General features: G+C 38.5%; 1 protein-coding gene across 3 annotated transcripts in view; it reads left to right on the forward strand.

Moving 5' to 3' along the window:
• LOC135703785 (insulin-like receptor) overlaps nucleotides 1-25417 on the forward strand; it is a 461464-nt gene that overhangs the window by 42357 nt on the left and 393690 nt on the right. For all 3 annotated transcript variants that reach the window (XM_065225113.1, XM_065225119.1, XM_065225131.1), the window contains one exon: nucleotides 2652-2797. The gene's annotated coding sequence lies outside the window, so the exon portion shown is untranslated. The remainder of the gene's footprint in view (nucleotides 1-2651; nucleotides 2798-25417) is intronic.

Raw genomic sequence — 25417 nt, forward strand, 5'->3', positions numbered from 1 at the left:
ATGCATTGGTATTGGCATCGAAAGCTCTCAATTAATAACTGTGGAAGTGCAATTAGAACACTAAGAGCACGCAATAATCTAATATGCACTAAGCAATAAGCTGGAAATGCGAATAAGAAGAAGAAAATATTGCACAAAACCTTATGAGTGGTGTCAAGGGCAAGGTGCGGACATTCGGTTATGGAGCAGAGATCCAATATAGCAATTGTGTACACACAGCGTTTTTGTGTGTCTCACTTTTTTCGAGTACAGTCTTTATTCTAGACTTTAGCTAAGGACACCATAAGCAAGTCAAATGTGGTTAAATTTCTCTGTCCTAGAAAGCCGAGTTACACAGTGTTGTTAGTTGTATGCAAAACAAACTTTTGATGATTGCGTTCAGATAGTAAATCGATGTTAAGCCTTTTATTGTATTTCTAGTATCACAACACCTGCTTCAACCAAATCTGTATTCGTGTTCAGCAATTTTTTGATGAATTTGAAGTCACATTTTGGTCACTCTTTTTAGTTGATTTTGGTCACAAATCTGCTATCAGCCTTCTTTCAGGAACACTCTCCATAATTCGAACTCCTCCCTGATTTTATAATCCCTTCAAAATCATGCTAGCGATGTGGGTTTTATGATGGTTTTAAAGCATGCTTCATTTCTAAATCGTGATCTTCAAGACTATGATAACACCTGAATTGTTACTTGGGAGGTTTAACAAAAACGTAGTCTACGTAATCTTACCAACACTTTATTCGTATTTCTCTAAAATTCTTGTATTGATTTGAACCATTGTTTTTAAACCGTTCCACAAAATCAACAATGTGAATCTATATTCGTCCACCGGTCTCCATCGAGCTCGTCTATTTAGCTGGATCAATACGATAAGACAACAATCATGTGCGTATCAGCATCGTGCCCATAATTTTGTGCCGCGATAAACAGCGGTCCGTCAAATGGACGCCGCGTCATTGGAGTGCGTCACCAACCGATACAAGTCTGAGATGGCACTGAACTGGCGTCAAAAATCCGTCCCGATCATCATCACCATCGGTGTCGGTATGCTTCGTTCGTTCGACGGGATTGGCAAACCGAAATTCTCTCTAACTATTCTCTTATCAGCAGGTGCGTCTGCCATTTTTTTCCGGGGGCTATCAGGTTATCAGATTAGCCTGGAATTCTGGACAACCGGTCGGTGATGGGGGGGTTTATGTTTAACCCTAGGCTTCAACATCGCAGGCGAAAAAATCTAGGCAGGTGATGATGCAACGTTTGTTTGTTTGCCCATTTTTGGGTGAGGAATTCTCGAAACTCGATTACAATCGTTATTTTTTTTTCTCTTGTCATTGAACATCAATTATAGGTGCGGGTTCGTTCAGTATGAGCCGGCGGGGAGGGCAGCGAATTGAGGTGTTGTCGCGTTTATTAAGACAATCAAAAGCACCAAGTCTCCAAGTGGGAAAGGTCGACCTTTCGGGTTCTGGTTGCATTCTTTCCGCATGAGCTCGGCGTGCCGTGAGAATGCGAGATTCATTTAGAAAGTGCTTCTGTTTCGTGTTGGAAAGGTCAAACATTCGACGACGGTGACCCCTTTCTTCCAATTTCATCAATTGAGATCAATTGAATATGATTTACTGGAATGATTCTGCTGGTCGGTCCCGGATTCCTAATTAGCGAAGAGGTTATTCGTAAAGTTCATGTATGATGAATAAAGATGGAACATTTCTTTCCGGGATGAATGGTCACGTTTTGGTTGTTGATTTGCCGGGGGAATGCTAGTAGACATAAGAAGCAGAACCGGCATCTGGTGTTAGCAGAAATGTATCCACCTAGTAGTGGAGTTTGAGATGGATTTTGATACGATACGGTGTATTTGTAAGAATTATTTTAAAATAAAAAAAGGCATTCGTGAAACCTTCTCCTTTCGAAAGAGAGGACTTTTCCGCCATTTGAGCCTGCTGAAATTAGTTACATTAGGGACATTTGCCATACAAAATATGGGTCAATTTGAGCGTTTATTTCTTTGGGCAGGACCCTTCTTTTGAATGGACAAAGTCTCACGAATGCCAAATTGTATGTTTTAAAGTTATGCCTACAAATACACTGCGACGATTTTCCGATTGCAGTATTTTTCCCCACCGTGTTAAATCCACTACAATACCGAATCCAAGCTGAAAGACCTTAATAAAATGGGTGTTTATTAGATCACGTACTTGCCGCAGTCGGCGTCGAGTATCAATCATTCGATATTATTGTGGTAGAAGAAGGTACCTATTTCTGCTTGCTCTCTTTCCTTGTAGATGCAGCGTGCGTGCGTTTGTGTTTGTGTGACATCCCAGGATCGCCGCACGTGACCAAATCCGCGTCAACCCGCATTTTCCTGACTTCTTCAGCTGCCACACTGCTGGGATAAATCTTGCTGCCTGGGTTGGGTGTTGGGATTGAGAGTTCGGTTTATATTTATATTCAATTGAGCGGTGGGCACGTTTCCAACAGTATGCCACCACTGACTACACTGGCCCAAACTATCTCACCCCAGCCAAGCCTCTGGTAATGCGACGTGGTTGTGGTCCTTCGCCGTTGTCTGGATTTATTACCCATAGAGAAGTGCGTTTCATTGTTCAAATAGTAATTTATTTTCCATAATTTGTTTCTTCATTTTCAGATTGAAGTGTGCGAAGATAAGCAGAAGCAGAGGCAATATTTTGTTGAAATACAGTGTTTGAATTGGTCTCAGTGTAGGTGGAATTTGTCGAATCATCTGCAGTGTGTCAGCTATTTGATGAATTTAGCCGGCTTCAGTTGGAAAAGGTAAGTCATCCAATTCAATACCTTTACCAATATCTTTGCAAATTTAATGAAACTACTGAAAAATGCTACATTTTCCCCTGTTAACGTCTATGCACTGGTGAAAATTAACATAATTTAACTTTGAAAAACAAGGCTCATTTTTGTTTAGAATCCACCACATCTTCTTCAATTGGCTTTATTACGTCTTAGTGTTCTGTGAACACTTCCACCGTTGTTAATTGAGAGCAGTGCTGATAAAAATCATTTCTTCTACACTCAAATAAGCTGAAAATGAAGGCAACCTTGAAAGATAAACCAACTACCTGCATGAATTTGAATTTGGACATGATAACATGCTCTTAATCAAGGCAACCGCTGAGTTTCGAAGTCAAAAAATTGTTTTTGTTCATTCAAATATGAGTATTCATTATCAATATTCGTAATCATCTTGGTGGGGATGATTTTGAGTATCAAATACGAAATGATTGTTTTCGTTTTACACAAATATACCGTTGTGGAACGTGTTATGTTGCTTTTTCACTCAGAACCATGGAAGATGACAGCTATCCATACAAAGTAATCCGTTATAGATAACTTCGTCAAGATACATAATTTGTCAATTCATTAAAAAAAAATCACTGCATAACTGTTCAAACGACAGATTTAACGTGTGAAATGCTGTGTCTTTTGAATTCTGTAAGTGTTGCTCAACGTTTGATATGTCTAGGCATCGAATTGAAAACATTTATTCATTTAAAATATAATAATTTTTGTGAAGCCCAAGTCAAGAAATGTGGTGTTCTTATTTCAACCTCGTTTCTAGTATTATATCTATGAAAGTCACTTCCTCTTTCCATTCGATCACACAAATATCGAGGCAGCTACTTTAAAAATGAACACCATAGTCAAATATACAATTCTTTGCTTCACCGACAACCGTTGTAAGGCGTCTAGCATCAAAGTTGAGAAAGTGAATCTATTACATCTCAAAATCAAACGCATTATTTTACTCTGCAAGCGCTGTAATCTCGATATTTATGTTGCATTGGCCAGAAATAAAATGGAAGAGCAAAAGTCTAGATGAGGTGAGATGATTGAATTGTATAGATGTATTTTACTGGTAATATCGTTTTTCAGTCGACATAGAATTCTATACTTCTTGATGACATTGTCAATGTGAGAGTTAACAGAGACTTAAGTTTGTCATCAATAATCACGCCAGATATTTAATCTCCCGAACGCGATCAATAGTCTCGTCATCAATTATAACAGAGACGTTCTCTTTGAAACGATTCCGCGAAATTACCATAAATTTAGTTTTACTTGTATTCAATTTCGGCTGCTTATACTTCAACCATCTACCTAGAGAACGCAAATATTCTTTAGCTGCAATGAATAACACAGTATCATCTGCAAAAAGATTAATGTCGCAAAATCGTAAAACACGTCGCAAGTCATTAATATACATAATACATAACAGGGGCCCTAATACACTTCCCTGGGGCACTCCAAGGTTATTCCTCACGGGACTGGAAACAGATCATTAAAAACAGTCCGTTGAGTTCTGTCAGACAAATAGCTTTCAAACCATTTATATGCAGTACTCTTAATTCCGAAGCGCTTGATTGATCTTAACAATAAGGGCCTAGAAATTGTTTCAAAAGCGCGTTTAAGATCCAAAAAATTTTGCTTCGATTATATATATACGGCTTCAAAAACATACAAATTGATGCCACAAATTCGCAGCTTAAAAATATGTCTAAATAAAAAATTGATCTCTAAAACAAATATTTATATTCAAACTATTGGAAAACATTACAGCTGTAATAAGTATTTCTCATTTTTATCTAAATAGGGTGTGAAACAGAAATAAATTGAAAAATAAGATTTTTATGTTTGTTTCTGGTGGATAACATATGGCAGCCAGTCGTACCAACAGCATTCTAATTGTATACATTGCGGGTCAACATGTTCAGTACAACCATATTTATATGTATGTGCGGTTGTGTTTGCGAATGTGATTAATTTTTGGTTTCATTCTAACCGAATGAAATTAGCATGATGATGAGTACTTAAAATTCAAAATTATGTTTATAAAAAGTAATAATTAATGGGATGGTCAGTGGTCACTCTAAATAATGTACCCAGGCACTTTTTTGGCTCTCTAAAACGCTGTCCAGACTGGAGAGTTATAATATGTTATAACGGTTGTCAAATAATTGCAACACAGAAACCACCATCAAGATAGGCGCTATAACATGTTATAACTCTGTAGTCTGAACAAGGCATAAGGCTAGGTAGCGCGCTGGTCTGACAAGCTATTCTGACAAGCTGGTAGATGCCACACCCCGTCACATCAGTGGGCAACTAAAACACATCGATAGATCCATTTAATTTTAATTGTTTGTTGAACGCAAAAATGATTAAAAACTAGTTTGAAGAAGCATTTTATGCATCTATTTAAACTAAAACATATTCGTTTAGATAAAATAAATGTTATTAATTGTTATTTAAAAATCAATCAATCAATAAGCAAAAAATAAATAAAATAAAAACAAATTTAAAAAGCTTGTAAACCAATTGGAATAAATGACTTTAACTCGCAAACCCCCACTGTCTATTACTGAAAAATGCTAAAACTTTCATAATTTCGTCATTTTTTAACAAAATATTTTCATCTTTCCATTGCAATAGAATCGCAAACTTCTCAAGTTTGGATGAGCATTGCAGTATTTAAAAAATGTTTTGATTCTGAAAATATTATGAACTGAAATAGTGTAAATTTTTGACATTGGGGGTTTGAAAATCAAACGAAAATTTACCGGTTCGATTTTTTTCAGGTGCGTTTTGATTTTTCTAATAGGAAGACATCCACAAAATATGTAAGGGTTTTTGAATGATCATTCAATCCCCCTCCCGTCCTTGTAAGACTCTGTAAAATTTGCAGTTCGCAAGCCTTCCCCCTAAAGTCTTTCTAAGATCTTTAAATTTTCAGCCGATCGTTAGATATCGATTTGGGTAAACTTTTACATGCATTTGCGCATTTAATGTATTTGGAGGTGTTTTGACATTAAATCGCTTATGATAAAATTATGTTTTTCACCTACTAAATTTTATGTATGAAAATGTCAACCCTCCTCTCCCCCATTCCGTTACTAAATTTGTGGATGATCCCAAATGTTGGAAAAAAATAAATAATCCAAGAAAATCATTTTTTTTCCAAAGATTTATAGAAAATTAGCATGTAACAATACGCTCTAATTTCTCATCGAAGAAAGATGGACTCCCAACAAAAGCGAAAGGTTGATTTTCTGCGGATTTTGAGTTCATCTTTGTGCGATGATGTCTGAAAAAATCTGAAAAAACCGTCAATATTCTCTAGAAAAAAATGAGAAAACTTGAGCTGTTACGGATTCTGAATAAATATACCAGCTAACTGTTGCGTATCATCAATTTCTGGTTAATACATAAATCCTTGCTTTTTGACCCCTTGGTCGATTATAATATTACTATCCAATAATTAGTGAATGGGATCAATATTTCAACGCTTAAAGTTCATACTTCAAACTCCCAGTTTATTGCGCAAGAATTAAAGCGATTTCATTATGTCGATTACGCAAACCGTAAGACTTCTTTTCATAATCATCTAGTCATCATTCATCTTTAAAAAAATAGCTTATAATTATAAAGCAAAGATGTCTATCGAAATTTTGACAAAATACAAATCAAAGCCTTCACCTGAACAACATTACACCATAAGAAAATAGAGTCAACCAAAATGAAGAACTTAATACTGAAGTCTTTTTTTACGCGGTTTTTTTCACACCTTTTTTTTTTACACGGTTTTCCACGATTTACACGGTACGTTTTTAACGATTTCTCGACAACGATACAACCTATCGACTTGATTCCAATCACATTATCCGTTTCAAGCTATTTGTAATCGAATGGCATACTTAAAAAAAAAATCACAATTTTTGGTGTAAATACAGAAATTTTTAAAATATGTCTATATGGACCATATCATGCTTTAATTACAAATGGCATCAAAATCCGATTTTTTAAAAACATTTAAGCATGCGAAAAATCAAAATCTCGTAGGTTTTTTTTTACACGGTTTTTTTTACATGGACCGTATCCCCCGTGTAAAAAAAGACCTGAGTGTAGTTCTTTAATGTCCTGCACCGATAACACATCAAAACGCCCTCTCATAACCATTAACACGTGTAAAATTCTGAATTGATTTAATTTTTTTAATGTTTGGAATATTTGTGAACATTCTCCATTATAGCAACATAATTTTGGTCGGTAGTGTACGGTTCATCCAGATATAATCCAGCTCACTGAACTGTTGCAAACATGTTAAATAGTACGTTACAATAATGTAGCTATTTTTCAAGACATCATGAAAAGTTTACAACAAGTATGTTTTACGTTGCAGATGAGTGGATATTAAAATTAATGATTCATATTGAACTGCAAAACAACACCGCAACAAACAACACCATTACGTATTATCGATGGTATCCATGTTCCAGTTATGTTGAAAATAAGTAGCAAATGCGTAGTTTGAACAATCATAAAATTTGTTGGTATGTGCGTGCTTTAAACGTCACTTGTCAGTAGCAATGTGACATCGAGTGGTAGCGACATCGGTGCAGCTCCTCCGCCAGCAGCCATCAGGTTTCGATATTATGAGCCACTAGTTCTGGCAATCCACCTGCTTTTTGGTGCCGTTTCCAGTTCGCCAGCAGTTCCGGAATATACGAGCTCCGTCTCTAACGGAACTTCAACGGCAACAATCTCCGTTCGGCGGTATCAACATATTTGCTTCCCCCAGCTCACGCAACAACCAATCCATCGTCACTTGAGGCTTCTCACCGTTCTATTTAGCCCTTTGGAACACCCGGTCGGTTGAGAGACTACGGCCACGCCAGCCGCTGTTGGCATCGTCTTAAGTCACCATCGTCCCCCGCCATCCGTAATCCTATCATCCTCGTCGTGGTCTTCCATTTCCTATGCATAACGATTTCTCCGTTTTTGCCAACGATGTCCAAAAATATTTTACAACATCAAAGTGACAAGACATATTTGAGTCATGGTAGATACTAGATGGTAACAACAAACCTTTACAGTGACAACTTGATTCAGTTGGTTGCAAAACGAAGTTTGAAAACTTACAGATTCATACGCTTAATTGGAACAAGATTGCAAATAGGTTTTTTAACACATCTTGGTTCGTCAACTTTTTAGTAACATTTCGAAACACTGGTGCAAAAAACATATAGTTCACACTCTGTTGCACCAAAGTTTTAAGAAACATAATGTTTTATGGAACTCTCATTCAACAAACACAATACAAGTTAGATTTGTTGCTCAAGTGTTTCATACAATATCACGTAGCATATAACTTCATACCAATTTGAGTGTAACATGTTTGCTCCTCCCAATTGAGGCATGAATTGACAGGTCATCCAAGCAGAACATTGAAACAGTTGAGTTTCATTATTGTGACCTAAAGTAAATGAAGCAACAAAGTTGAAACTTTGTCGTATCAAGATGTATTTCCTGTACCATTTAAGGGATTTCAGGACAACTTAAATAACAAAATTAAAGAATTGAGATGTTTTTGGTGTTGCTTGGGATTAGCCCAGACTTTTGAAGAACTTCCTTACACAGTTATGTTTTTGATATTTGGACTTTCAGACTATTTAGACGTTTCATAATCTTGGGAATTTTCCCATGTCCAGAATATTTTAAAATAAACTAACTGAGCCTTGAAGATTTTTCTTAATCCAGGATCATAAAATTTTCGAAACATGAATTCTCAAAATTAATTAATATATTTTTTTTTTCAAATCTTGGATCTTGATTCTTTCTTTTTGCCCAATATATCAAATAAAAAATCTATGTTGGAATCATCCTAATACCCTTGGAACTCTTCACAGGACTTCTTCAGTACTTTCTGAGGAATTTGCTTGAATCATCTCAGAATACCCTCAGAGTTAATCTTAGACCTCTTTCTGATATTTTATAATAACATGCTTCCTAATACTCGCCAAAGTAATCTGCAGAATACTCTTTGAATTCAGTCTGCAATACTCTTCAAATTATTAATAGGAATTCCCAGGATAATTCTCCGGAATATTCATTAAAGTTCTCCTCAACATTATCTTTGCATGCTCCCGAATTTTTGTTCTAGGAATGTATTTTTAGTTTTGCCTTGGAATTCTCCTTTAAATTCTCTACAAATTATCACCGGAACAAGATTACAATTCCCTTGAAAGGTTCCTTAAAATTTCGTTGGAATCATCCTGGGAATTCAAGTCCCATTAAATTTTCCTCGGAAGTACCTTAAAATGGTCCTCAGTAAAAAATCCTTTGGAATTATTCACAGAACTTTCAATGAATTTATTTCAGACTGCCCTTTGAACTTTCCCTTTTCCCTTGGAATTCTACTCACTTTGAAAGTTTCCTAAGCATTCGCTTGCAGTGAAGTAACAAATTCCATAGATTTCTCATTAAAACACATTATGATTCAATTGTAATCGCCCCTCCCGAAGTATTCTAGTTAGCATCAGAACTCATTTTTCTTTGAATTTCCTTGGGATCCTGTTCAAAATGCCTAAGGATTTAACTTCAGAAATACGTATGAATCTGAATTGAAATTTCTTTCTTATAATATTGAGGATTTACTTGGAATTCTATTCAGAACTACCTTGGTATTCAGGATTCACATAGAGAACTAGGAACCAGGACTACCTTGAAAGAAGATTGCACTCAATGTTTTCCTCACAGTTCTTCCCATAACTCCCTTGGAATGAGTTCCTTAGAAATTATCATCCAAATTCATGAACCTTCGAAATTATGCAAGGCTTCTAATCTTGATGTTTTTTTCAAATCTGTGATCTGTGATCTTTTTTGAAACTTTCTCCAAGTATAATTAATTTTAAGTCCAGAATCTCACCTAAAAAAATTTTTAAATATGTATATTCCAGAACCTAAAAAAACAATTCAATCTTCTGAGTTTTTTAAATTTATGTTGATACTGAAGATAAATCCGCTCAGGATCTATTGAGTTCAATGAATTAATGAAAATACCGAAGGAAATTAAATGTTTACATCAGCTATTCCATATTCCAACGATATAGTGGTTCTCATAATTTCGTAAAAAAATTAATTTTGCTCCTTATCGCAAAATATTAGACTCGCATTTTTTTTTTATTTTGTCAATAGGGTAACCATTTCCATGTTAAGGTGGTCCAAAAAAAAAACGATTTTTTTTCAAAAATGACTTTTTTCACAAATTCAAAACTTTTCCCTGTGCCGATTTCAATGATCAAAAAATGAAATGAAAGGTAATTAAAAATACATTTTAGAAAAAATATTATGCTATTAAAAAATTGGGTTTTTTTTTATTGAAAGACATTCATTTTATTGGTTTTTTTTAATGATTTGTATACAAAGGGCGCACCGCAGCTGTCAAACTGTTGTTGTACACTAAAAAAATCTCAAAGTAAAATCGAACACAAACATTGCATAATGTTTCATGTGGATTGGTAAATGTTGATTTTAAATTTTTTATTGGATATGTTAAAATTCAATTTTTTTTAATATGTATTAAATTTTAAATGCTGACTATTAAATTTTAAATATCAAAATGTAGATGTTAAATTTTTTAATTTAAAAAGCATAATTTAAATTTTTAAATTATTAATCCTAAATATTACAACATTAAACTTTTATTTGGAAATAATATTTGCTGAAGACATTAACACATTCACAAAGGAAATACAGATATGCCATACTTGGTGTCACAAAAACCTGCTTTAATTAAATATAAAAAAAATGAAACTCAATTACGTTTAGTAGAAACCAAAACACAACCGATATTCATTAGCGTAGCTTGAAAATTTATCTGGAGGGGGCCTAGGGGGGGGGGCCTGTTGCATTTTTTTATTTTGTTAAACTACGGTTAAATACAAACTCGCAAAGATGTTATTCAATCAAATTGCGTCAAGGTAACTTGTTTTTGGGTTTTTATTTTTTCTGTAACCAATAATGTGACATTGAGGCTTACTTTTATTTTAATGGTTGAAACATAAATTTGAGTGTTTTTATTTCATTACAAAGGTTGGGACCTCGAGAGCCTTAAAAGCTTAGTCATTTTGAACAAGCAATGATGGTTTTTCATGCTTTTTGTAATTAAATCACATAGCGTCCGAATCTCATAAATTAAAGCATCTAAAACTTAAGAATGTTCTTAGAGTCAGATAATTCCATGGATTTTGTAGCTAGCTTTTTTTTTTTATTTTGAATATTTCATCATTATAAATCACAGAATAGGAAGCAAAATTAAATTCTATAAGATTGCATTTTTTAATCTTCTAAAGTTCTGACTGTGAAACATGGTAAAGTACTTACAGAATAAATATAATTCATGTAGGACTTATGAAAATGTTCAAGATATATGTCCATGCACAATTTTTAAAATTCTGAATGTTAAAATAAAAATAGTTTTGAGATCCCGTACCCATCTGTTTTCAAGATTTTGTAACTAAAAAAATTGATATCTTTTCTTAGCATAAATTTTTCGAATGCAAATTTAAATTAAAGTCAACGAAATTCGATGAATTTTCATAATTCTAAGACTCAGATAAAATTTGTAAGATTCTTCCTAGACAGTAATTTCATAAAAATCGAACGATAAAAAAACAAATAAAATCAATATTTTTCAAAACAAAATAGTAATATTCTAATATCACTATATTGTTTTATAAAAAGTATTAGTCATTAGCTTTCATTTGATATTTTAACTTCAAAATCGGCCCAGTGGTTCAAACAATTTTGAAAAAAAAATTTAAAAAAATCATTTTCTTGGACCATGGAAATGGTCACCCTAATGAAAAAAAAAACGAATCAAATATTTTGCGATAAGGAACAAAACTACACATTTTAATGAAATTCTGCTAACCGCTATATCGTTTTGCTATGAAATGACTGATAGCTAAATCACCAAGGCACGGGTCTTCCATATAGAGAATGTACAAATATTTGTACATATATATAGTCCATATATATATATATACATATATATGTCCATAAAATGTAGATTCATCATTCAAGATTCCATCAAATTTAATTAGCTGGTAAACTTTTGAATACTTCCTGAACAACCTACAGTTGACTGGAGTATTGAAAGAATATTTGAATTGGTTGTAGATCCTCAGAAAATGATCCAGCTGAAGTCTTGGAAAAATATCCAAAGAAACTTTACTAATATCTCGTCGATCTGGAGATCTTTTGAATATTTCCTGCTGTCTAGCTGCTGTCTGAACATCCTGAACATCTACAAAACTCCCTTAAGTTTTACAAATTTTCCCCAACTTCAACTTCTGCATTTATTCCAAAGTCCATATTTTTTCCATCTCTACGAAGATCTCTGAACATCTTTGCACTTCTGGAAATAAAAATATCATCTACAAATATTCTTGAACATCTGGAAAGTTCCTTGAAATTTAACGAAGTTCTCAAAACCCCCAAGAAGTTCATGGAGCTTTATTGAAGTAAGATCTGTCACAAACTGCAACGAAGCTTCCTAAACTGAAGCGAGGATCCCTGAAGATCTTAGAAGTTTATTGAACTATTTTTAGATCTTCTACGAAATTTCCTGATCTTTTTCAAAATTCCTTACACTTATATGAAGTTTTACGCAGTTCCTAAAAACTCTACTAAATTCGCAAAACATCTACAAAATTGGCTGCACTTCTACGTTTCTCGCTGATTTTCCACGAAGTTTCAGTAACGAAATTTCTTGAATTTGTACGTAATTTCCACAACTATTCCAAGTCCATGAAACTTAAAGAAAGTGCCCTTATATTATATAGAGGTTCCCGATTATTATTGAGCTTCTCTGAAATAAAATAATGCTCCCTTAACTTCTACGAAGCTCCTAAAACTTAAATAAATTTTCCAATTCTACGCAGTTTTCAGAACTTTTCCAAGTTCCTTGTTGCTACGATTTTGACGTAGGACTACGTCTGTGATTTCTATATGGGGGTACACTTTTTGAAAACCAAAAATGGAAAATGTAACAAAATTATGAAAGATTTTGTACGTTAATAGCTCAGCTGCCCCTGGACCAATTTCAATAATTTTATCACCAATGGATCAGAAATATTTCTACGCATCTGTTAAATTAAAGACTTAATCATTTGTTAAAAATGTTACCTTTGAAAATTGTTGGTATGATCATTAAAATTATCACCGATTGCCTGCGAAAAGCGATTTCCCTAGCACAGATTTCAAAGTTGAACTCCATCCGGTCTCACCAAACGGTGTTTATTCAATCACCGCGGGTGAGTGGTGGTGTTCTCCAGTACACAACTGTAGCCCACATAAGCATCCATAGGAGGAAGAAGAAGCCGCACCGCTATTGATCGGAATCAGTAGCTCTTCGTGAGTCGCTGTGGGACATCTATGTCAATCGCGTCATACTAAAGAGTATAAACAGAGAGAACTCCGCTTAAATTCCTATTCCTACACAAAACACAAGCTCCTGCTGCAGTTAACAAATTAGATTTATTATATAAGACCCCATAGGGCTGTCCCTTGTAGTTTTTTTTTTCTGAAAATCTATGAAGTTCCTTCAATATCTACGATTTACCCTGAACTTCTTAGAAGTCCTTAAAAATAGACGAAGTTCCCAGAAGTTGAAGAAAAACCCCTGGGCTCATGGCCAATTTGTAGAGCCTGAAGACTTGTTATTATGCTATCGATTAAATATTGATACGATATACTATAATTTTTCAAAATTGTTTCTTCTATTCCAGAACATAAGAAAAGTAGTCACCATAAAGGACTTTAAAAAATCTTTGTTTGTGGTTCAATTATATTAATCGCTGTTAAATAGTAACATCGAACTTGACAAGCTGAATGATGACAAAATACCGGTGCGTAAAAAAAAAACTAAAAATTCTGGGGGGTACGTAATTCTGGAGGGGGCACCCTCGTCTTGGAACCCCCATTAGCTACGCCAATGCCGATATAACAATTACTTTAGGAAACCAGAACGTAGAAACGTGTGATAGAGTCAGTTATGATAGTTATCTTAGACTCAAAGCTTACTTTCACCGATCATTATAACACAAATATTAACAGAGCTAACAACATGCTTGGTGTTTCAGTCCTTTCAAAGCATTTTGTATTGTATGCACTTCGAAAGTTAGGTTGGACTGTATTTCCTCTGCCATCTTACACGATGACCAGCCTTTCGACTGCCTTGCATCTGGCATCTGGTACGCTTTCCTCCATCGATCCCAGAAATGTTGCAACTGCTGCTGCACTAACTGCCAATGCCTTACACGATTTGTCGGTACCGTTCGAAGATCTTCTTCTGGAAACGATTGTAGGGATGTTTCCAACCATGAAATGAGCTGGGGTTAACGGATCGAGATCATTTGGATCGTCGGACATAGGAGTCAGAGGTCTGAGATTTAAGCAACCCTCAACTTGAACCAGCAGCGTATTCATGTCTTCCGGTGTGGCTGGGTTATAACCGATGACCCGTAGGAGATGGTGTTGTCCGATCGTACCACGGCTTCCCACCCAAGCAACAACTTCGATTTTATGAGGGTTCTGTAGACCATGATTTAGGCTTGTAGAATGCTATGAAACCTGTATAAAGCTTGTCATGTTACTTAGGCACAGTCCCCCAAAGTGGGGTGCGCTCGGAGGGTTGAAGTTCCATTCGAACCCTTCATCAGCACAGAATCTAGACACCTGATCTTAGATGTTGTCTCTCCTTCCATAATACAAACAATTCCTGCAGCTGGTTTCGGACTCCAAAGAAATTAGTGCCGTTGTTCGAATACAAATCGATACACTTTACTATGCGTGCGATGAAACGTCAGAGTGCTTGCAGGAACCTGTCGGTAGAATAGAAAATAAATACGTATGCGTTGACAGCAATACGACGTATACACCGGCCCGAAGTTGTCAACACCAGCTTTGGAGAAAGGGCGAGAAACTGTGACTCTCGATGCAGGTAACTCTCCCATAAATTGCTGCACCAGCTTTGGTTTAAACCTGAAGCACGTTAGGTATTGATGGACTACCTGTCTGGCAACTTTTCTTTCTCCTAATGGCCAGTAGGGCTGACGGATTGATCCCAATAAAAGATGCGGACCAGCGTGAAGCAAGCAAAGGTGATACTGTACAAGGATCATCTTGGTACAGCGATGACGTGCTGGTAGGATCATAGGGTGCTTGAAGGCGTCAGACTCTCCGGATCCGGAATTCTTTAATCGCCCACCAATCATCAAAATACCTTTTTCGCAAATGAATGGGCTATACCAGCGCAAGGGTGACCTTCTGGATACAGGTTCATTCCTCCTAACAGCTTTCAGCGCTTCTGGAAACGCGTCTTCCTGGACCTTCCGAATGAGAACGAACTCCACCTTATGTAGCTCTTCTGAAGAGAGGAATTCAGTCAAACAATTTTCTCTTGAGTTTCGAAGTGACCGCATCAACCGCAACCATATGGCGATGCGGCGAATCAGCCGAATCTACCGAATTGTCAGCACCCGCAATGTGCCCCCATTCGCAACCTTCCGTAATCGCCTGGATTTTCGCCACTCTGTTTGTAACGAATACGGACCAAGTAGATGGAAAAGCCTAGATTCAGCGAAGAGCACACAGCCAATCTACCCAAAACGCCGTGCGGAAAGTTAGTTTGTTAGCCTGTAAAACCTTCCCGAGAACTTGTGCAGCTAACAGTGCACCACAAAGCTCCAATCGAGGAATTGATTGGGATTTCTGAGGAGCAGCCTTGGATTTGGAAGTGAGTAGCTGAATCTAGACATTTCCATCCTGATCCTGGGCTCGAATATAGAGGCTCCTCGGAGCGAATCTCGATCTGCGTGGCTTGAGGAATGATCACACAACGATCTATCCGGATATCGTTGAGGATCGGTAGTTGGACGTGAAATCTTCTCCAAGACTCACTCACCCAACTCATCCTCCAAAGTCCACAAAAGCTGCATGTAGACTAGACTGATGCAAAATTTGAAATTTTCACTCCACAGTGCTCAAACGGTTCCAAACTTCAAATGGTTTGTGCCAAGTCCGTTTCGTATCAAATAAGTTTAACTCCGATTTGAAACCTTTTGAATACTGTGGAGCGAAAATTATCAGTCTAATGTAGACCTTAGCAGCTGTGATAGGAAGTAGCATCGATCAAACAACGCGGCGGTGATCGAGAGAACCTGACGTTTGGTGAGTACTTCGTCTGGATTGATAGGCAGAATTTCAAACTGAAACCGGAAAACGTCGGCATTAGGAAATCATGTTAGCCCTAACGCCTTTACGGAAGGTTCTGGGTCGAGATTGATGCCTTCGGATGTACGGATCGCAATATTCTCTTCGGGAATTCTGTGCAAGACCTGGATGCCCATTTTCTGAGTTGAAACCCACCGCTGCTCGTCATCTCGTCTAGCTGAATCTGCAGCTTCTTGGCCTCATCCGTCGAGCAGCTGAGGAAAGCCGAAGCTTCTAATTGTATTCAACCTGCCATTGTATGAAGGCCAAAAACGGTTTGGTTGAATCCGTGAGCAACATCGCCCACGTGCATCCACGGAATAAATGAGAATATCCTTTCAACAACAGGATCATACAACCGGTCAAAAAACAGGCCATCAACAGAAGGATGTCCCAATGAGTGGGGAGAAGAGCCCACTTTCTTTTCACGAAATATTAAAGACAGGGAGTTGGCATTTCCACTCTCCCCATCCATTTCGCTTCAATCGGGTGTCCTGGTGAACCGTCCTGTCCACAACATTTAATGTTTCATATAATAATGGAATGAAAGTTAAGAAAATAAATAAAGGAAAGATCTCACCCTATCTTCAACCGGTGTTAAACACAGCACTTTCGCCTTTCGTTCCTCACAGCAGCGTAAATCCTCATCAACCACGAAACACACTCTAGCTGCTCCAACTAGAGGGATCTCAGCAGAGAAAACAAGGCCTGCGTCCACTTTCCATCACCAATCACTCGTGACACAACGGCTTCAGTTCGCTAGTACGCAGTCTACCAACTTTTTGTTATACGGCAACCATCCCAGATTGAGCCCCAGGAGTCCCAGGATGCAATCGGGTCTATTTTTCTCCGAGCAACTATGAGATTAATTGAAAAATCATTCATTTCGATTTTACCCCCAAGAACGAGGGATTCCTTAGCTCCCTACTACCGCTCCCATTGATCTTCATAATGATGATTATGATGTCAGAGCAATGGTGCATTCACGGCTGAAAAGGAAAACCTAGTAAAATTCTTTTTTTTTTGTGAGTATAGAGGGATATATATTAGCGCTAGTGTAAGCAGGTCTTAACTTGGCGCTTAACGAGTCAGCAAGTCGTGTGTGCGTGCAGCCCCCCGTTGTAACCGCAACAGATCAATGCCGGTAAACGGACGTCTCAATGGCAACGTTTCATAAACGTTTCACAAGGGAAATCGCACAAATGTAACGTACTGTTGCTGCAGGTTAGCGTCCTTAGGTAGTCTACGCTTGGTCCTTGAAAACGTCAGAATGCAATATCCATAGATTCGCCCAAACGAGAAATTATGTTTTCGTCCTTGCTTTACAGCGGGATTCTGCTGGAGAAAAGTTGTTGATTGTCTCAACCTCCTCTATGTACCAAAATCGGGATAGTAGTTCCTCCAAACGATCCGTTGTTGCCATGTTGCAGTTGATTTGCATACTATTGTTGCCTTCGGTGTATCCTCCACTGACTACCAAGCCGAACACTGAATCGTGTAACGCTGGAAGGCGCTTTCCAAGCGAAATTTTCCTACCCGAGTCGAAGAAGTCGAGGACGAGTTCCACCCGTGAGGATATACAGATCGATGGATCAGGAAGATCGATTCCTTCTGGAAGTGTCCCACCGGATGTGTTGATGGTGGTAGTCGGCAGGTTCACCGTAACTTTCGGCAGAACTGGGAAGTTCATTTGGCGTGAATTTTGCGATACCCGTGATCGAACCAATCCGCCAATTCCATAGAAAACCTTAGAGTGGGTCTTATAAGCTCGTGAGAATTTGTAATTTTGATCCTTATCGAAACATATTAGACCCGTTTTTTTTTATTTATTTCGTATTTTTCCAAATTTTTATTTAAAAAAAAATTAACATTAATCGTGGTTTTACAACGAAAAACCTTGATTATAATCGATTTTCATTATTTTCATGGTATCGGGATCAAAGGTACTATTGCATGTTATGTTTTTTCTTGAAAATTTGGACTTATTTTACACAACCAATATCCAGCGATGTATGTTTTTTTTTTCGATTCTGAGCTACAATTTTTCAGAAATATCAAGTTTTGAACAATGAGCAAACACATTTTTCAAAATTCTGGGACGTACAGTGCTGTTCAATTCAGATTTTCATACAAAATTGATAACTTTGACTTGTTGCAACTGTGTTCTCTTAAGACCAATTGAGCTGAACCGTTCGCCACAGAACAACAAATATGTAAGCACGTGCTGGAAAATGATATTCTAGGTTAAATTGTTTGAAATAATAACTGTTTTAGATTTGAAAATTTATGTACTGCAAATATATTTTTTTAGCTATTATGGACATTTGTTGATTGGGTTGGGATTGCTTGAATTATGAGGAATGTAAAATTTAAAATCTCAAAATATAGTTGGAATGCTAAATTTGCGCCGACTGGGGTTGTACCCAGGCCCGTCGGACTGAGAGGCAATTACGCTTACCAGTACTCCATCGACGCCGCTAAGATTGCATTTGAGTTTCGAAGAATTCCAGACTTATAAATAATTTTATGTTCTAAGGTTTCGAACTAATGATTTTGTTCGTAAATTTTGAATTTAGGTTTTTTAAGATCCCAGTGGCGGGTTTCGAATCATTTGAAATTAAGCCGATCTCGGACTTGGAAGCAGCTTCAATTGTTAATTGTTTTTTCCATGTTGACCAACTGTGGCTCTTGAACGAAGTGGCATTTGAATGGATGTGTTGTAAAAAACCGTGAAACGACAAACAATTTCATAAAACTTCCCCTTTCTCAAAATTTACGTCTTACCTAAAACAATCGCAATAGTCGCAGTATCGCTTCGAAAAAAGAAAAGACACCACTTCGTCCTTGTAATCTCCTTCGTATCGCGCGCGCGACATCATCCGTCATGCCCTCATCCGGCACAGACACCATCCGTCAGGGACAAGTAGTTCCGACAACAAAGGGTGATGCCCTAACCAGTCCTACACACAATAGAGGTGAAAATCGCCTCGAGGTGTGCTAATACCATCCCCACCGTGCCCGCGCCTTTGGCCCCTTGCCGGAATGTTGTGATTAGAACAAGTCAAGCGGAACCATCCTCTCTCTCTCCATTCATCTTCTCTGCATGCAGCAACCAAACCAAAATCAAAGGGGTCCTCGTCTTTTGGAATTCCGGTAACCAGCCATACATGTCCTTCCTCCGTGCTGCCCGCCGTCGTTGTCGTATTCGCTTCTCGTAGAAAAGAAAACAATTTTCGAGGAAATTAATTCCTCTTATGGCTGCGCCTGGATGTATGTCTGTCTGCCTGCCTGCCTGCCTGTCGTGTATGTCAAAAAGATTAAAATCTAATTTAGGAGTCTTTTCATCATTTTCCCATTTTCGAGATTTACTCCCGGTGGCATGTTCTTCTTGTTTGTCACCCAACCCTCGAATCGGCAGGCCGGCGAAGGGGGTAAGTCGGTAATTGCTCAGGAGAATAGGACAGTCTTCTGCGTTTTAATGCTCCTGCCGGGCGCGCCGCCATAGACAACAGACAGTGAGGAAACACGAGAGCCTCTTCCTGTTTGGTCTGGGCGACTCCCTTCTGTAAACACACAACACAAAAAAAAAGGATCAAGAAGAGAGGACAAACTACAGCGGACGTCGGAGACGACGGCCACTCCACATAGTCGATATAATTTGCTTCCTTCAACGAACAATAAAAAAGAACTTGAATAGCGCCATCAGCGGAGGAAAAAGGAAGATGGTCTCTTAATCTTTTGTATGCAGCATTAGGAGAAGAAAACGAAGCAGCTCCCTCTTCCGTCTGCTTTTGTGTAATTAATTTTATTTAAGTTTCAATAGACACTGTTTCACATTTTATGGCCGATTCGTGTGGCATATCCGTTGTATGCGAGCGCTTGGTTGGTGATGACGACGCTATGTGAAAGTGCCTCGGGACTAGTTTTTTTACTTTTCCTCCTCCGGTAGGAACTTTGCGCCTGAAAACCCGAATAATAGAACATTGTTTTGCGAACCTTGGGAGGAAAGCGAACAAGGGGAGCCACTATAGTGAGTCTTTACGTGACAGTCTGAAACGTACGTCGTCATTGTATATCGATTAGAAAGCTTTGCTTGATTGCATGTCACCGTAGAAAAATGTGAATTAATTGGACTCCATTATGAACCGTGTGAAAAGACTGAACAGACGTGTCGTTCTGGGTCAGTTGATTGAAAAGGTCGGCTCGGATCAAATGGGAGCAATCAGCGATTTGTGTTGTGCGACTTGAAATACGAGCATCGCACTTTTGATACCTTTCTTAGTTTATGTATTAAAAGTTCCATTCTTGTGTGGTGTATGATTTAATTAGTGTGGCATAAAATATGAATTCGTAGTTAGAGGGACGACTTGACTCAGCACGATAGACTGAGGTAATTGTCTGTCTGAATAGCCTGAGGTGAATGGAGTGATTCAATAGAATCTTCCAGTGCTAGGTAAATGGTCGAAACAGTTCGATATGAACCTGAAAAACGCTTTGCGGGAAAGTGTGTTCCTTTTATTTAACGTCGGTCTCTGTTCCGCAATCTAGTGCCAATCACCGACGGAAATCGATTGCCATCCATTGACGGCAATCGAATGTGCAGGAAGGCAGCTTCCACACCTGCGTAGGATATCGCACCCATTCACAAACACACATGGGCCGGGACCAACGGCTTTACTTCCCTTTCGAAGGAAGACGTGACCAGAGATTTTTATGCCTCAGAAAAATCCCACCGACCTCGGCTGGGATTGAACCCAGACCCATTGGGGTGTTAGAAAGCAGTCACGCTTACCACTACACCACCGGCGCCGGCTAATTTGCGGGAAAGTGATGAATATCTAATGATCAAACATTATTATGATTGGTCACTTTAAGGAGCTTTCTTCCTATGTTCAGAATTTCAACAAAAAAGAAGCAGTCCTTCGAATCCAGTTGTGTATGCATTTTCGTAAAATTTTCACTAGAGTTATCCCAACATGTCTTCAGAGTTAAATTCAAGTTTCCTCAGAATAATCTTATGATTCCGGAGAGGGGGTTTTCTGTGAAATTTTGTGTTCTCAGTAGAACACTTAACTCTTGAAGTCACTTGAACCGTTGCGAGAAAAAATGGTACATATTCACGCAAGGTACAGCCGAGCGAAAGTGGTTCATGTTCCAAGAAGTAATCAACTCTGCACAGTGTAGCACACTCATCGGCACGTTACGGCACACGTTGACAAATATGATCAGCGTTGCCAGCGTAGCTTAACGGTTTCAAATGTGTAAAAAACCGGTATTTATCGGAATTCAGTATTTTAATTAATTTTATATGTTTGCCTTTTTGAAGGCGAAAATTCAAACTAAGAACGATAAATGTGCTTTCCAGGTTCGAAGAAATTTCCGGGGAATATATGAATTAGTCTCTTAATGATACCGAAAAAACTTCCAGAGAAAGAAAGAAAAAGATCTTGTGGAGGAAGTTTGCCGGACATTCTAAGAAATGTCAGAAAAACACCCGATGGGGCTCTTCCAAAACAAATATTGAGAAACTTCTGGCAAAAACTCAAGAAACTTTCTAAAAAAAAATGGGACTACACACCCAGAAGGAACCAGAAAAGTTTTGGAAATCCGAAGCCTATTCCAGGGGAAGTCAGAACAAGCGCGGAAAAACCTTCCAATACAATTCGGAAAAACCTACGGAGAAGGACTTATGGAGAAGCTTCCAGACACAGAAAAAAACTTCTGGGAGAACTCGATAGATACATCCGGTAAAACTTTTATTGAACTTCCTGGAGACGCTGGGAGAAACTTCCTATGGTAGATTGGAAGAAACTTCTGGAAAAAGTTGGAAGCCAGAGGGCTTACGGAACAGTCGCACATGTTCAAATGATCCAGCAATATGCCTGCTATTCATAAAACATCCCTGAAACCCCCACAATGTCCCTGAAGTTTTCAGAACATTTCTGAAATGCAACTTCGATATATCCCTCAATTCCTCTGAACTCCTTGAAAGTTCTTGCAATTTTCCTGAAGTTAATGGGATGTTTTGAAGTTTACAAAACGGAACTTCTCGAAACTTTGCCAAGGTTTTCGTAAATTCCTTGAGTTTCTCCAAACTCCTTTAAAAGTTTCAGAAATTTTCTTGAATTGGTGTGTCCTGATGTTCTCCGAGCTTCCCTAAGATTATCTCAAATCTCCTGAAACAAATGGAACTGTCCTGAAAACCATTAAATTTCCATGAAGATGTTTGGACTTGTGAAGTTTCCAAAATATGTCAGATGTTTTCCTTAAGTTTACTGGACTTTTCAGAAATTCCCGGGTTCCTCAAATTTTAACAGCAGTTAATTAAACTGTCTTTAATTTATCGGAACTGTAAGGGTGGATCTTTAAACTTACCCAAAAGTCTGAACTATTCTGAAGTTTCAGCAATTTTTTAAAGTTCCTACAGTTTTCCTGAACTTAAAAGAACCGCAATAAAAGTCTTGAAGCATTTCTGCAGTTGCAGGGAAGTTGAAAAAAACCGACGGGAGAAGACGGAAGAACCTTTCGTGCAAAGCCAGAAGAAAATTCCAAGGGATGTCTAAATAGCTTTGCGGAAGGAATCGGAAAATAACTTACAGATGGGCGAAAATGCATAGGGAAGTTGGAAGAAAGTTCAAAGGGATGATTAAAGACATGCCAGGAAGTTGAAAAATTAACATTTTAATTAATATTTGTTCACTGTAGAAATACCGATAAATCGGCATACCTGGCACCGCTGAGTATGATACAGAATATAATATAAAACAACATCACTGCTTTGTGTTGACATTTTACCAATCGTTGCTAAGGTTTACTACTTTGTTTACTTCAAAGTAAGGGGGAAGTAATCTTTTTCAGTTTATTCTTTTAAGCCGATTTTCCAGCGAGGTTATCCCAAATCATAATAAAGAAAGTCTACAGGGTATTTGACGGATGTCCATAGTTTTGAAAGCAGTGTTGGAAAAATATCAAAAAATCAAATCTCACCAATTCCCAACATCACGCTTAATTTTCGTAGACAAAAATCAACAAGCAGACATCTGCGGTTGATTTTGCAATCTGTAATATTGCAGCTCGGAATATAAAGCTAACAAAACTCACCAACTGCAAATCTCACCAAACTGGGGTGAGATTGAGTGAAGTGATTTTTGCTTTACACAAGAATGGAACCGAAACTTCCACAACGGCTGCCAGCAGTCCCTTCGTGTCTGCCATCGGTGTAGATTAAAAAGAGATAGCAAACCATACTTTCTCTTTCTAAGAAAACGATGTGGAACGGAATCATTTTTGTGTCGAGTCAGCTCTCAGCTTGATTTTTGCGCGTTGTGAATAGTCTCGCAATATCAAAGGAGGTTGTAAAATCAATATCAAGCATGATATTTTGTTCCAATATCACGCGTGATATTGAGGGCAGCGTATAAGAGCTTACCCAGATGACCATAGGATCCGGACCGAATGCAAATTGTATAGGTAAAGAGAATTGCAGAATCCAGTTCCAATTACAGCATTGATATATGGTGTCAACAAGAACACAGGGCAGAAGTGGATACCGTATTATTTAGCAACATTAAGAAGGATTCTGCTTGCAGAATTGTAAAAGTACCCACACCGGAGGTAACGAAGCCAATCTGAACCGCGGCATTAATAAACTCAATCGGAACCACCAGCAGTTTCAGGCCTATAAATATGCAATTCCGGCAAGACCAAGCAAGGATGAAACATATGAATGAATAACAAGCAGAGACAAAGCGGATCAAACGTTGGCATCCGGTATCAAGATCTTGACCAGCATTGGAATTACCTTACCTTACCAATCAGGCTAAGGCCTTGTTGCCCTCTGCTGTCCGAAGAAGTCGTCTCCACTCTACTCGATCCATGGCCACATTTTGCCAGTCTCGTAGTCTGCGAAGGGTCCGTAGGTCGCCTTCTACTTGGTCGATCCACCTTGCCCGCTGCGCGCCTCTTCTTTTTGTTCCTGTTGGGTCGCTTTCGAGAACGATTTTCACTGGGTCGTAGTGCGGCATTCGTGCTCAGCCCACCGTAGTCGCCCAATTTTTGCAATGTGGACGATGGATGGTTCTCACAGCAGCTGGTGCAATTCGTGGTTCATTCGCCTCCTCCACGTTCCGTCATCCATCTGCACTCCACCGTAGATGGTACGCAACACCTTCCATTTGAAAAGACCAAGGGCGCGTTGGTCCTCCACGAGCATAGTCCAGGTCTCGTGGCCGCAGAGAACCAGCGGTCTAATCAGCGCCTTGTAGATTGTCAACTTCGTGCGGCGGCGAATTTTATTCGACCGGAGCGTCCTCCGGAGTCCAAAGTAGGCACGATTCCCTGCCATAATGCGTCTTTGAATTTCTCTGCTGGTATCATTATCGGCAGTCACCAGTGATCCCAAATACACTGAACTCATCGACCACCTCGATTTCGTCACCGTCATTTTAAACTCGGGATGGGAGGCTAACATTGTCTTCCCTAGAAACTCTTCCTTTGATGTATTTAGTCTTTGATGCGTTGATGGCAAGTCCAATCCACCAAGCTTCAGCCTTTAGACTAATGTAAGTTCCGTGCCATGATGTCGATGTCATCGGCGAAGCCAAGAAGCTGGATGGACTTCCTGAAGATCGTGCCACTCGTGACTATCCCCGCTCTTCTGATCACACCTTCTAACGCGATGTTGAATAACAGACACGAAAGTCCATCACATTGCCGGAACTCCCTTCGAGATTCAAAGGGACTCGAGAGTGTCCCCGATACTCGAACAACGCACATCACTCGATCCATCGTCGCCTTGATCAATCGCGTCAGTTTATCCGGAAATCCGTACTCGTGCACAATCTGCCATAGCTGATCTCGATCGATTGTGTCGTATGTGGATTTGAAATCGATGAACAAATGATGTGTGGGCACGTTGTATTCGCGGCATTTCTGCAGAACCTGCCGAATCGCGAAAATTCCCGCCTGGTATTGCACCACGAACTCTCTTGCAAATGATGATGATATCGATGAAGGATGTAGATGAACGGATTAAAAGTAAGAAGCTGAAAGCCATGAGAAAGACGCAGAAGAGCAACACCAGTTCGTTAATGAACAATCTCTGCGGTTTGGGCCTCCTGTTTATTTATTGGGGTGTTCAAAAGTTCATAGTCATGGAAAATCGCAGTCGTTTGACTATCTCACCAAAAATTGTATAGCTCAGTTAGATGAATTCAGTACCCTACAGCGACTGCTGACATTAGGAAGCTAGTGAAAAAATTGCCCGCTAGTTGGTTGGATGGTCTCGTTTGTCCCCTCTACAAAAAGGGACACAGACTGGAGTGC

This window comes from Ochlerotatus camptorhynchus, unplaced genomic scaffold (genome assembly GCF_037179485.1).
Source record: "Ochlerotatus camptorhynchus isolate MF236.1 unplaced genomic scaffold, CSIRO-AGI_Acam_v1.1 ptg000021l, whole genome shotgun sequence".
In the NCBI taxonomy this organism is placed as follows: domain Eukaryota; kingdom Metazoa; phylum Arthropoda; class Insecta; order Diptera; family Culicidae; genus Ochlerotatus; species Ochlerotatus camptorhynchus.